Here is a 14,719-nt window from a genome sequence, read left to right as displayed (position 1 = left end):
TGAAAAAATGTATAAGGACTTGATTGGGTTGAAAATGTGATGAATGATTTGAGCTGACTGACTGCCTTTTTGCCTGAATTAACTGTTTATATAAATGTGGAAGTAAATAGCTAGAAAGTAGATACATAATTCACTGATGAATATATAATGTATTTGTAACATAATAGATATAGCGAACGAGACGACTGAAACTACCTTAATTTGGGAAAGCCAGATGAGGGTTGCGAATTGAATTGTAAAATGACCCAAATGGTCGAACATGACTATGAATAACTTAGAATTAAAAGTGACAAATTTGCAAACTAAAATAAAATTTTATAAATAACTATAGTTCGTTGTAAACGTCTTTGATAAAACCGAACAACTCTATTAATTATTGAAAATTATAAGTTCGAAGAATTCCGTGTTTTAAAGACAACTGGTGAAATAATGTGGAGGTGTGCAAAAAATAGTTGTTCCGCGGCAGTGTACACCATCGATTTCGTATTTTCCTGAAAGTGTAATACACATAATCATGATGAGTTTGAAAAGATTATCAACAGACAAAAGTAATTCTATAAAAAGAATAGCAACTGAAAATTTATTAGAAAAACCGACAAAGCTTATTGGAAAAGAACTTTATAGCCAATATATTTTCCCGGACAGCCTCTTCGTTACTATTTATTTTTGCTATTATTAAAATCCGATAGTATCATGTCTGTCAAGTGCGCTTGCTCACTCTGGATTTTCAAAACCTTTTTATTGGAACTTTGTAGTTCATTTATTAAGTTGTCATACTTTACTGCATCGTCTGAGTCAAGGGTTCCGAAAAGTGTTTCCAATCCTGTTCCAAAAATATTGAACCAACCTCTACGGGTTCTTTTTGAGTTCGGTAGCAAAAACTTAATTTCCTTTAATTTTGTCTCTAATTTAATTATACTTATTTTCAATAATGTTGAGTGCATTGTGTTGAAATTGCTTCTATTAATATTATCGCCTATCTCGTTTAGTTCTTTTTGATATATACCAAGAACAATGAAATTTTGGAATAGGGGGGTTAAATCTTTATAAATCAGAATATTGTATTTAGAATCAGAGGGGAGAAGGAGTCCTTTTTCTTCGAGATGGATTCCACTATCAGGTAACTTTTCTACGAGGAGTTGCTCGTGGGACCATCTAAAAATGATATAATCCTATAAGGTTTTATTTGCTCAGTGCTTACTATTGTAAAGTCTTTATTATTGTTCTTTTTATCTAATTTAACCGTATTATGGGAAATAATTTCAACTATAGTATATGGTCCAAGCCATTTACATTGACCTTGTTATTTAGTAATTGGTTTTTTAGGAACACTTTGTCGTTTATGGAATATTGAGGTATAGGGGTCATAATTTTGCTATCGTACTTTCCTTTTACCTTTATTTTAGTATCAATTCGGTTTGAACGGGCGACTTCTCTTAAATTTTGTTGTTTTGTTTTTGATTCTATTAAATAATTAGAAACTGGGACTTCGTTTAATACATCTTTTTCTGGATTTAAGAAGTTCCGGTGCTTGAAACCGTATAAAATTTCGAAAGGTGTCAATTTGGTAGAATAATGTGTAGAAGTAGAAGTATTGTAAGCGAACGTGGCAGAATGTGCCTTGTGCCCTAATTTACTTTTTTCTTTCGTGGAATATGCCGCAACTGTATCTTTAAGTGAACTAATTACCCTTTCTACCATACCATTTGTATTTGGGTGGTAGCCTATTGAATTGGTATGCTGAATATTTTGTTCTGAAGTGAGCTTCTGTAGTATTTTATTCACAAACTCTCCACCTTGATCGGTGTGGATGCGTTTAGGAACACCGAACGTGGCGATAAAATTTAGAAATTTGTTTTTAATTGTTTCAGCTTCCTTATTCTTTAACATGTAGGTTTTCAGATATTTGGTTAATTGGTGTTTTATGACAAGAATATGTTTTTTATTTTTAATAGAGAAATAGATTTCGACTATGTCCATGTTTAAGCGGTCGAAAGGATAAGTAGGAGTTTCAGTAATTGTTAATGGGGATTCGAAGTTTCGTCTAACCGTTTTGTTCTTTTGACATTCTAAACAAGAGTTTACGTATTCTGTAACATCTTCTTTAATTTTTGACCATGTGAAATATTGTTGAATTTTATTTATAGTTTCATTGATACCTTTGTAACTGTACGCAGGTGGGTCATGATGCATTTTAATTATTTCGTGTTTTTTACTAGGGTCGCCTGAATATTTGTAAGTGTTTAAAATTTGAATTTCTACTTCGGGATCTAAATTAAACTTATTTTGTAAGTAATTAATCATTCGTTTTAATTCTTGGCTGGTATCTTTGCTGCAAAAAAATCTAAATAGATCACCCTTTTGAATAAGTGTGAAAATTATGAATAAATTATTAAAGAGTTCTCATTGATTTGCCGAATTATCTACAACATAAGTTATATTTGGGAATGAAAGTGACGGTTTCAATTCTAATTTATCCTTAACAAGTGGGTCCTGAGTGTCACGTGGAATATAATGACAATAATTTGGATTATCCATCATAATAATGACTTCGTAATTATGCTGTTTGTCTGAAAATTTACCCAAACTAATACTTTCGTGAAAATAATCCTTTTCGTCACTAACATAGGTATCGAAATAAATTCCATTAGGTATATTATCGATACCCGTCGTCAGAGTATAAATTTTGATCCTAGAGAGTGCATCCGCATTGGAATTTTGTTTACCGGGTTTGTAAATTATTTCATAATCGTATTCTTCCAGTTTAGGTCTCCATCGAACGAGACGTGAACCTGGGTCCTTGATAGAAAATAACCAAGATAGAGGTCTATGATCAGTTATAATTGTAAATTTCTTACCATAAAGGTACGGCCTAAAGTGTTTTACTGTCCAGACAAGTAATTCTCTTTCTATTGTAGAGTAGCGAGCTTCTGCCGAATTTAGGGTGTGACTCGCATAAGCGATCGGAAGGCTTTTATTACTTGACCCTTGACTAAGTACAGCACCAATTGCGTATGAACTAGCATCTGTGGTAAGAGTAAAGTTTTCTTCAAAATTGGGGTACTGTAAAATTGGGACGGTAATCAAACTTTGTTTTAACTTATTAAATGAGTCAATTTGTTCCTGCTGAAATTTAAACGCGATATCTTTCTTTAACAAGCCTGTAAGAGGTTTGACGATCTTGGCATAGTTTGGAATAAATTTCCTGTAGTATCCGGTTAATCCTAGAAACGATTTTATATCTCTTGGATATGAAGGAACGGGAAACTTTTTGACAGCATCTATATTTTTCGGAGTAGGTTTGATACCATCTGTTGTGATTATGTGTCCTAAGAATTCTGTTTCTTTTCGGAGAAATTCTGATTTATCCGGCTGAATTTTGCGATTGAGTTCTCGAAGTTGTCTTAAAACATTACGCAATTTATTACAGTGGTCTTCTAAGGAATTCCCAAAAATAATAATATCATCCAGGTATAAGAGACATTGTGTAGGGGTAAGACCCGTTAAGACGCTATTCATCATTCGCTGAAAAGTGGCTGGCGCATTAGCTAAGTCAAACGGCATTCTTAAAAATTCATAATGAGAAGTGGGCGTAGAAAATGCAGTTTTGGGAATTGAATTTGGATGAACTTCTATCTGATGGAATCCGCTAGTTAAGTGTAGAGAAATATTGGGCGTGTCCTAGGTTATCTAAAGTTTCTTCTATATTTGGTAATGGATGCTTGTCTTTATTTTTTGTGTTTATTGGGTTTTCATGGGTAGTTTTAATCTCATGTTTTACTAAAGAGGTGAAGGTTAATTGGTCTCCTTCTAAATAAAAAATATCTGAAAAGTCATAACATAATTTTAAGACTTCGTTACGCTCCTCACTGTTCAAATGGTCTAGCCTTAGATTTTCTTTTAATTTATCAAATCTACCATTTCTTTTAATTATATTCGGTTGAAATGCGTGGGTAGGTGCGTCCTCTAAAATTACTTTATTGACTGAAAATTTTAACTCTTTATCTGTCAAATTTACTGCAGTGGTGAATATATCTTGATTTTTGTCTACTCTAACTAGGCATTCAGGAATTAAAAGTTTATCACTTATATTCATTTTTGGCAAAATACCTTCACTTCCCGGTTTTAAGTTAGTTTTTATCCTAATTATTTGTTCGGCACGCTTGTGAAGTACTATATGATTAAGCACTTTAGTTTCCTTTTTTAAATGAATCGGGATCTTGTCGTTGTTTTCTAAGAAAGAAATGTTATTGTGATGTAAATCTAAATTGCAATTCAACGTTTTAAGAAATTCAATGCCTAGTATTCCATCTAATTCTATATCTAAATGTGCGACATGAAACTTGACGTTTTTTTCCTTGAATTTTGTTGTGATGGAACCTAATGTTTTAAACGAATCAGCATTTAATCCTGAAACACTAACAGTATCTCTAAAATCTATAAATTTTTTCAATTCTGGTTTATATTTGATTAAATTTATAGAGGCACCTGTATCAATCATTAATTTGACTGGCATACCTTTAATTTTTGAAATAATAAATGGAACAATTTCTGTCATTATTTTGGTAGTGTTAATCCTAAAATTACATAAGGTTGAGGGATTTTCATTTAGTGCTTCGTTCACATCCAAGTTTAAATTGTCCTGTTCAACTTCATTATCTTCAGGATCAGATTCGGGATTTTCGGTTTGGATCTCGCATGTGTTAACTTTTGGAGGTTACTTAGGAAAACCTTTGAAAGGGGTACCAAAAGAGCGGCGATTTGGATTATTATCGTTACTATTAAATGATCTATTAAACGTATATGTTGACGAAGTACTTGGCTTAGGAGATAACTCATTACTACTAGTTTCTTTCTTGAAATATGGGTTTTTGTTATTAGTGCTTATTACTCTATTTTGAGAAAGTTTACTATTATTAGATTTAAATTGAGCGAATTTTTCCTGATCTTCGCGTTCTTTTAATCATTTATGCGCCGAATATGCATAGGAAAAAGCTACCTCTAAACTTTGCGCTTGAGCGTGAGCAATAGATATTTCAACAACTTTCGGTATATTATTTAAAAATGTTGTTTTGGCTATTTTATCTATAAACTCCGATAGAACATCAATTGGATTAGCATCCTCAGAAGTGTTTTCAATAGCTACTGCGATAAGATCATCGCGAATTTTGTATTTCTGAATCGTGTGAGGTCTGCAATTAAACATTCAGCGGAACGTTTAAGTCCGAAATTAGTAATTAATGAATTTTTGACACTTAATGCCTTGCGAGAATCACTCGTCCTGCACGACCTTATAACCGATTTAAAATAATTCTAAACAAATATTCTTGGTCACTGGCTTTTGCTTTTTCGAAAACAAAATCTACTGTTTCAACAAATTGGTGTAATGGAATATTATCACCATCAAAATTTGGAATTAGTTCAGACAATTCTTTCCTTGAATAACTGTCACCTTGCTCGGTCATGATTGACACAAAATTGTTCGATAATAAAAGCACTTAGGCAATCGGGAAAGGATTTTCGTACAGAAATATGAAAATGGCAAATATCTTCAAACCACCTACCTTGAGTAGTCCACTAGTGTGACGATGGTTAGGATGATTCGAAACATACAGCTGCTTGGTCTGGTCGTCGCAGGAGGAAAACGGGATGAGACATCCTTTTGACAGTCTTCTTTTTCGGAGGTCTTATTAGGCAAGGCCGAAGCAAGCGGCTTCTAACTGCTAACTCGGCGAACGCACAAAACTTAACGACGCACAGAACTTTGCACAGTTTTGGACAGTTCTTTGTTTCCGCTTTACCGAACCGACGAAAAGTAAACGGCTTCACGTAGTCACTTGGTAAATCGATTTTTGAACTTTGAACTTTATTAGAATCGGATTTGAATTTACTTGACAAATCCTACTGACTGCGCCATTGTTATATGCTCAAATTAAGGAAAAGCCTTTTTAAAAAAATTTATTGAGCAAAGCTACAATACACACACGGTGTAAGGCTTAGTCTACAGCTAGAATGAAGCATCTTTATTATAACAAAGTTTATATATGGAAAAATAAGCAAAGCTAAGCAAAATGTCTTATTATTATGTTTTATCCCTATATTATGTATCTAACATATGTACCTGTAGCATTTTGTCTTCTGAAAGACAAAAAGAAGGATACTTACATTAAAGCACTTAATCATTTCATAAATAAATGTGAAAGATTGGGATTTCGGTTCATATCCAAAAAAGTTGTTGTCGACTTTGAGAGAAGAAGTTTGGTCCAACGCTACCATCATTGGATGCAGATTTCACCTTGCCCAAGCATAGCAATTATTATTACTTTTTTGTTATTAATGTTATTATTATTCTGATATAGGTACCTATACATAAAAATCATACATATATCAATATTTCGACGATTAACGTTAATTTGGTGGTATAGGTGGAGAAAAATTCAACAACTTGGTTTATCAGTCGATTAAAAAGGAAAGACAGCTGCAGGTATATGGTGAAGATATTTATTTGGACTGCCTTTTCTACCACCAGAAGAAGTTGGTAGCTGTGTTGTTGATAATTTTATGAGTGACAAGCCCGAAAACAATTCTAGAGTTGAAGCTTTCCTGGATTATCTCGTTGATACGTATATAGACGACCTTTCAACCTTTCCTCCCAGAATTTGGGCCGAACAGTCTTCTAGTGCCTCTAGAACAACCGGCACTTGCGAGGCATTCCATTCGAAATTTAAGAAGGAAAACGTCTCTTCGCATCCCAATATTTACTCTTTTTTAAAGATTCTGATTGAAATTTTCAAACAGACACTTACATAAAAATAAATTCAGTTAACCAAGTTAAAAATAAAAATTAAGATGAAAAATACTGTTAAAAATCAATTTTATTGATCAAAAATTAAACAACTAAATGATAGTGAAATATCATGATACGAATTGTATTTCACACTATGAAGGTGTCTGCAGATGATGATCTTGAATATATTTTGTATCATTTCATATATATGGATAAGTATTTTGACCTAGGTACATTAAATCGCCAAATAAGATGTTTTAACTGTAAGATTTTCGAACAAGCCCCCTGCGATTTTGCAAAATCATTTGTTAACGAAATACACAACTATTTCAATATCAGAAATGAAATGTTTAAGAACAAACTTTTATCTATTATTATCGGTGATTTATATATATTAATATATTCACGGTAAGGGAGCCTGTAACCCACACGTGACGCGTCCCCAGGTGGCGGATAGGGGAATGCACGCTAGATATAGAGGGTAGGAGAGAAATAAAATATCTTCCGCGATCCAAACAGGCTGAGGAAGGACACCTCATAAAAAAAAACACTGCTGCCTTGCAGGTAGGAATTGGAGTTCCCAAAGGCTAGGACATGGCTAAAGTCCGAAATAAAACCCGGATCGGTCGCGTCGTGGGTTCATTGGGAGTGCTTTGGGGTGGTGCCCGAGGATGATGTGTGCTTGCACTGCCGATATGATACTGCGACGAGGGACCAGTGGCCAGCCCCTTCGGGCCTTGATCAGGAAGTGCGTATTGACCACGGAGATCGGAATCGCGCCCCGAGCGAGTGCCAGTCCGTCCGTGTTTTCCGGGATTCGTTAAGCGAAGGTTGGGCCTCAGAGAACTTGGGTAGGCCGTTGTCAGGCTGAGGGTATACCCGCTCCCAACTATTTCGGCCCGCTCCCTTACGCACGAACCGCTGGCAAACAAGATGGATCAATCAATCAACCAACAAAATATTGAAGGACAGCAGACCTTCCAGAAGGAGATAGCCGCTGTGACTTCGACTGCCATCCCGAGGAGGCAAAACGTTACTGACCCACCAGGGTCAGCACGGCTGTGGAGTAAGAGCATCAACTTGACACCTGATGCAACGAACAAGGAGATGGAGAAAAGTGTAGCTGCACTTTATCGATTGAAGGCTGTGCTAGAGGAACTTACAGCTCTCACATGCTCGAAGTCGAATGTGAGCAAGGAAAACCTCCGGAAGTTGAAAACTCTGGAGAATACCTTCGCCACGGCGGAACTGGTCATTTCTCGGATTGAGAATCCAGAATGTCTGAACCGGGAGCCGAAAGCCTCGACATGTGATGCAGAGAGCCAATGGTCTCCAAAACCAGGTGAGACCTACCTGGAAGCAGCGACTGAGCAAAAGGATTCGGCAGCGTCTCAGAACAAAAACAGACCGCTCGCAGAGTCCCCTGCGGCAGATGATTTCCGCCTGACCTCTAGGCAACTCAAGAAGGCGAGGAGACAAAAGGTCAAACAACCGAAGCGACAAGAGGAAAGCACGCCCCAGACCACCAAAGATGTGTCCAAAAAACCCAAGGAGCAGAAAAAGCCGAAGACTCGTCAACGCAAAGCTCTGAGACCAAGTGACCAAGGTTTACAAGGACACGAAGGAAAACCTGGTGCTGGTTCTAGATAAGAAGGCCCGCGACAAAATGAGCGAACTACGCTCAACAGTCGAAAGGAAACTTCAGAATACGGCGGAAGTCAGTCGGATAGACATGATGACCGTCGAATTGAAGGACCTAGACGAGCTGACGACGGCTGAGGATATCTGCGAAGCCGTCAAGTCGCAGATCGATGAAGCAGAAAAGGTGGACTTGAGTGCTGTGAAGTCCATCCGGAAAGCGTACAGAGGAACACAGACCACTGTACTGGTCCTGCAAGCTAAGCTTGCGAAAGCAATCCTGCTGAAAGGCAAACTGCGGGTAGGATGGGTATACAGTAGAGCAAGAAAAAAAGACGTCATCCCGAGGTGCTACAAGTACTTGGATTTTGGTCACTTGGCACGGTCCTGCCAAGGCCCAGACCGTTCAAAGCAGTGCTTTAGATGTGGTAGTGAGACCCATACCGCCAAGGTCTGTACAGAGAAATTGTACAGGTGCATCGTGTGCGAAGGAGAAACGGCGTTGACCCACAAAACAGGCACTTACTCTTGCCCCGCCCACCAACGGGTAGTCAGAGAGTCCAATCGGAAAAGAAAATGAGATTTCTACAACTAAATCTCAACCACTGTGAGGCAGCCCAAGACCTCTTCTGGCAGACAGCCTACGTGGAGAACATTGACGCTGCAATCCTGTGCGAGCAATACCGAGACATCCAAGGTACGAGTTCATGGCTGCGAGACAGCTCTGACAAAGCCACACTCTGGTTCCGCAAGGGCCTCTTCGTCCAGGAAGTCCAAGCAACGAGTTGTGAAGGATTCGTTTGGGCTAGGGTAGAAGACACGTATATTTGCAGGGTATACGCCCGACCGAGTGCCTCCCACGCTGAATTTTCACGTCTGCTCGATGAGATAGTCGAAGAATTACGTGAAAGAAGACCATCAATCATCGCGGGTGACTTCAACGCCTGGGCCACTGATTGAGGCAGTCGAGAGACCAACCAGAGAGGGGCACCATTACTGGATAACTTCACTCTTCTGGATTTGGCGATTATGAACACCGGAACCCGTCCAACTTTTACGAGGAATGGTAACAGCTCAATCATTGATGTGACGTTCGGAAATGAGAGTCTGGTACCGCGTGTCGTGTCGTGGCAGGTCGGCGACCACTACACGCACAGCGATCACCACGCAATCATCTTCGAGGTGGCAACCACTCTTGAGCAGAGAAACCCAGGTGACCCACGACGAAGTACATGGAACCCACGATCCTTCGATCAAGACTTGTTCGAAGTGATGTTGGAAGGCGTCAACGTGCCGGAAGGTTCATCTGACACCAAGGTCGCGCACCTGATGGCCACCTTGACTAGGGCGTACGATGCCTCGATGACGAGGCGAACAAACAACAGCAGAAGACCGGCACACTAGTGGAACGATGAGATCGCTGAACTTCGGCGATTCTGCCTTCGATCCAGAAGAAGAGCCCAGAGAGCTAGAGGTCGTGCATCTTTCGCTGACCTGAGGGACCAATTCGCCAAGGTCCGTAGAAACCTGGGAAAAGCCATCAAGGAGAGTAAAATGCAGTCTGTGAAGTCGCTGCGTCGCGAAGTTGACCAAGATATCTGGGGTCGACCGTACAAACTGGTCATGGCCAAAATACACAGGCGAGGCTCCGAGATGCCATCAAACCCGGAGTTCCTCGACAGGATAGTGAGGACCCTATTTCCTCGACAAACAGCGGATTCTATCTTCAGGACTGTTATGACAAAAGGGAACATCCATGAGATTCCACCAGTGACGCTGGAAGAGTTGATGAGAGCTGTCCAGAAGATCGGGGACACGAGAGCTCCTGGACCGGACGCTATCCCAAACATAGCTCTCAAAGCCGCCATCAAGCAGAGGCCAGACATGTTCCTCAATGTCTACAACGCCTGCATCGCAGAAGGCAACTTCCCAGACTGCTGGAAGAGACAGCACTTGGTCCTGCTACCAAAGGGTGACAAACCTTCGGATGAGTCCTCATCCTATCGCCCAATCTGCCTACTGGACACAGGAGGCAAATTACTACAGAAGATCATTGCTAACCATCTAGAAGTCTTCAGTGAGAGTGACCAGGGCCTCTCTGAGAATCAATATGGTTTCCGCAGAGCCAGATCCACAGTCGATGCCGTGCAAAAGGTCGTTGGCATCGCCAGGGAGGCGATCTCCGGAAGAAGCTGGACCACAGGCGCCAAAAAATGCTGCGCAATTGTGACCCTAGACGTCAAGAACGCGTTTAACTCGGCCAGAAGGGACTGTATAATGAACGCTCTCCACAAGCTGCAGGTTCCAGCTTACTTGTTGAGGATCATCAGCAGCTACTTTTCGAACCGTGTCCTTTCATATGTCACGGAATCGGGAACACGGTCATACAACGTCACCGGCGTTGTCCCGCAGGGTTCGGTTCTTGGGCCCCTCCTGTGGAACATCATGTACGACGCCGTGCTGAACTTGACAATGCCTGAAGACTGTACATCAGTGGGATTTGCCGACGACGTGGCTGTGGTAGTAGTCGGCAAGTACCTGGAAGACGTTACATTCAAGGCAAACAGAGCAGTATTCGGCATACGCCAGTGGCTGACTTGGTTGGGCTGCAACTGGCCGACCACAAGACGGAAGTGGTCCTGGTAACTGGCAGAAAAAAAGGGAGACTATCACCCTTTCCATTGGAGACTGTGAGATCGAATCGCAAAATTCTCTGAGATACCTGGAAGTCCAGATCGACGCGAAACTCCGGTTCGACGAACATCTTCGAAGCGTCAGTGAGCGAGCATCACAGGTGGTAAAGGCATTAACCTGGATAATGCCGAACACAAGAGGACCACGACAGAGCCGAAGACAGCTCCTCTCCACGGTCAGCAGTTCCATTCTGCTGTACGCAGCGCCAGTCATTGCGCCAGCCATGCAAACGGCTTCCTATGCTGGCCCGATGATCAGCGTCCACAGGAGGAGTGCACTGCGCGTCGCATGCGCTTACCGCACAGTGTCCTATGATGCTGTGTGTGTAGTGGCTGGCCTTCCGTCAATCGACATCTTGGCGGATGAGAAACGTATAATCTACCAACGAAGGCAGAGTGCCACTGACGACACCAGATCACCTGCAGCAGAAGAGAGAAGCCGCACGCTGGGTAGCCTCGCAAAACGGGAGATGGACATATCATCGGATCCCAGACATCGCGATGTGGCTCAGCAGAAAACACGGAGAAGTGGACTTTTATGTCACGCAGTTGCTGACCGGACATGGCAACTACCGCGCCTACCTCAAGAGGTTCGGTTTGGACTTCGAACCATCATGTCCAAGTTGTCCAAACGAAGACGAAACCGCGGAGCACATTTTCTTCTCGTGCCCCCATTTCGCTGCAGAGAGAGCGGAACTTGATGCAATTCTCCATTGCCATGGTACGCCAGAAAACTTCGTCGGTCTGATGGTTCGTTGCGAGGAAAATTGGAAGGCAGTGACCGATGCAGCGGCCAAGATGATGAAAACTCTCCAAGGAGATCGACCAAGGAGACGCCCACAGCGACAACAATGAAGTAGGCAGCAACTAGCAAGTCCTCCCCGGGCGAAGTAATGCCTGACGGCGGTTCCGCGCGGGGTGCAATGGAGTATCCTCAAGAGTTTAGGGTTTTTAGTGGGTATGTTCTAGAGATGGGATTACTAGTCTAGTAATCAAGTGCCCAGTCCGAGCCGCCACACTGGGAAACTCAGGAGACTTTCCGGTCAGTAAATAACCAGCATTTTCGAAAATTTGTAAATGAGATGAGGGGAATAACCTTAAGAGAAGTATCAAAAGAGGGGAAGAAAAATCTATTCTTTTTTTTCATATATATATATAGGTAAATAGGTCACTTCCGTCTGTATATCAAAATATAGGTAAATATAGAGTCGGCGTCACTTCCATCAACGTTGCCAAATTTTTATGGTCGTATAAGTATTGGAGGTTACATCCGCAGCATTTGTAGCTTATCAAAGATATTTAGAAAAGGACGATGTTATGAATAACGATTATGGTGTTAAGAAGGCGAAATAGGTATTGAGTGTAACTAAAATTAGTGAAATTTTCCAATTGCTTTATTCTTTTACTTTAGCTATTATTGAAAACAAAAAATAAACACTTTTTCTAACGAAAGAATTCAATTATTCTTTTAAAACAGTGTGTTCTACTTCAATCTTCTTCTTCCATAACTCTTTTACTGTAGATTTAAGAGAAAGGTGTTTCCAATAAAAGTTGTGTAGACTCATTTAGAGCATGTAGAAAAAATATTTTCTGTTATGCAGAGTGTACCGTTTCTTCTATACTGCACTTCGTTATTTTAAATAGAACACCCTGTATATTATTGCTTATTTGAATTTCTTTTTTAATTTTAGGTCGACTTTATTAAACATACATGGTACCTAAACCTCATTGTTTTCGAGATCATCATTTGTTTTTATTACAAATCAGTATTTCATCCCTATAGGTAAAATTAAATGGCGTTTAACCCATACGCGTCAAAAGCATATGTGTAACACGTTATTAGATCACATGTTTAAACCGGAAATCTAAACATATGGGTAATTTGTAGAGAATTTGTAGTGCTAAAATTAATTTTGTAGAGCTTGCAATTTTCCTGATATCCTCTGTTCTCCTATTCTTTCCAATACCTCCTTATCTCTAATCTTTTCTACCCACGTTATCCTCATCATTCGCCTATAACACCACATTTCGAACGCTTCTAACCTATTCTTTTCCACCGCGCCCACTGTCCATGTTTCGCACCCGTACAATGCCGCGCTCCAAACATACACCTTTAACAACCTTTTTCGAATTTCTAAATTAACCGTTCGCGAGCATAGAAGTGACTTCTTTTTATTAAAGGCGACAGACCCTGCGCTATCCTCTGCTTTATATCCCTACTACTCCTTCCGTCCTGACTTATCTGACTTCCTAGATACCTAAAATCAGCCACTTCTTCTAATTTTTCGTCTCCTATCTTTATATTCGCTCTTTCCCTACTTTTTCTTCCCTTGCATACCAGTATTTTAGTTTTACTTTTATTTATTTCCATACAGTACTTATCTGTCAGTACCGCTTCCATTTTATTTAAAGCTATCTCTAGGTTCTCCTTGCTAGATGCTAACACTGCTATATCATCTGTAAATCTAAGCATACTAATTTTTTGCCCATGTATATCTATCCCTAGAGTTGTACTGTCTTTAATGATGTTGACGGCGTCTTCGCTATATAGATTAAAAAGTAGCGGTGAGAGTGTGCATCCCTGTCTGACACCCTTCCTAATATTTACTTCTCTACGTTGCAGCCCTAGCTCTACAACTGCCTGTTGCTTTTTATACAAACTAAGTATCACTCTTCTGTCTTTGTAACTCATCCCTACATTTTTAAGTGTATTTAACATTGTCAAAAGCTTTTTCTAAATCTACAAATCCTATGTATGCACAGTAGATTTATTCAATACATAGTAAGACTAGAAAAATGTTCAATAAAAAAACATATTCGTTAATTTTAATTATTATGTTCAGTTTCTTTTGATATTTTCGAAATAGGTGAGAGAAAATTACTTTTCCCTTTTCTTTTACTTTTTAGTTTTAATCTTAACAGATTTGATTATTCACAATACAAAAATAGTTGTTTTACTTCTTGACTTCATCATTCCGCCTGGAAGTGTTAACGACACTAACGCAATTATTTTGAAACCTCTCCAGTTCAAATGTTATACAGAAAAGTAGTGAAAACACATTTACTGCCGTTGCCAGATCTACTCACAAATTTGAAGTGTTAACGTACCACGAATATAGCGGAAGTAGATTGGTACTACCCGTCGTACACGTTAATAGACGATCCTAGGGCCAGCGATCGATTGCTGAACTACGGCCGACATTTATAGGGGAGTATGCCCCGTTGTGACTTCCATACATAATTTCCCCATTAGCCCCCCTTTGACCCCTTTGTTCATCCTAAACTTAAAAGCATGGGAAACGTTGTGACTTCCGAAAATGGAAGTCATAACGTTATATATGAAGTGACAACGAATAATGAGTATCTGATTTGGAAGTATATATATATGTACAAACTATACGTTGTCACTTCCAAATCAGATACTCATTATTCGTTGTCACATTATAATTAACGTTTAAGTTTAGTATGAACAAAGGGGTCAAAGGGGGGGTACTGGGGAAATTATGCATGGAAGTCACAATGCTGCATACTCCCCTACAAAAGTCGGCCTTAGTTCAGCAACCGATCGCTGGCGCTAAGATCGTCTATGAGCGTGTACTAC

The sequence above is a fragment of the Agrilus planipennis genome, unplaced genomic scaffold (genome assembly GCF_000699045.2).
Source record: "Agrilus planipennis isolate EAB-ADULT unplaced genomic scaffold, Apla_2.0 scaffold111, whole genome shotgun sequence".
Classification (NCBI taxonomy): Eukaryota; Metazoa; Arthropoda; class Insecta; order Coleoptera; family Buprestidae; genus Agrilus; species Agrilus planipennis.
This window is presented reverse-complemented; position numbering follows the sequence as displayed.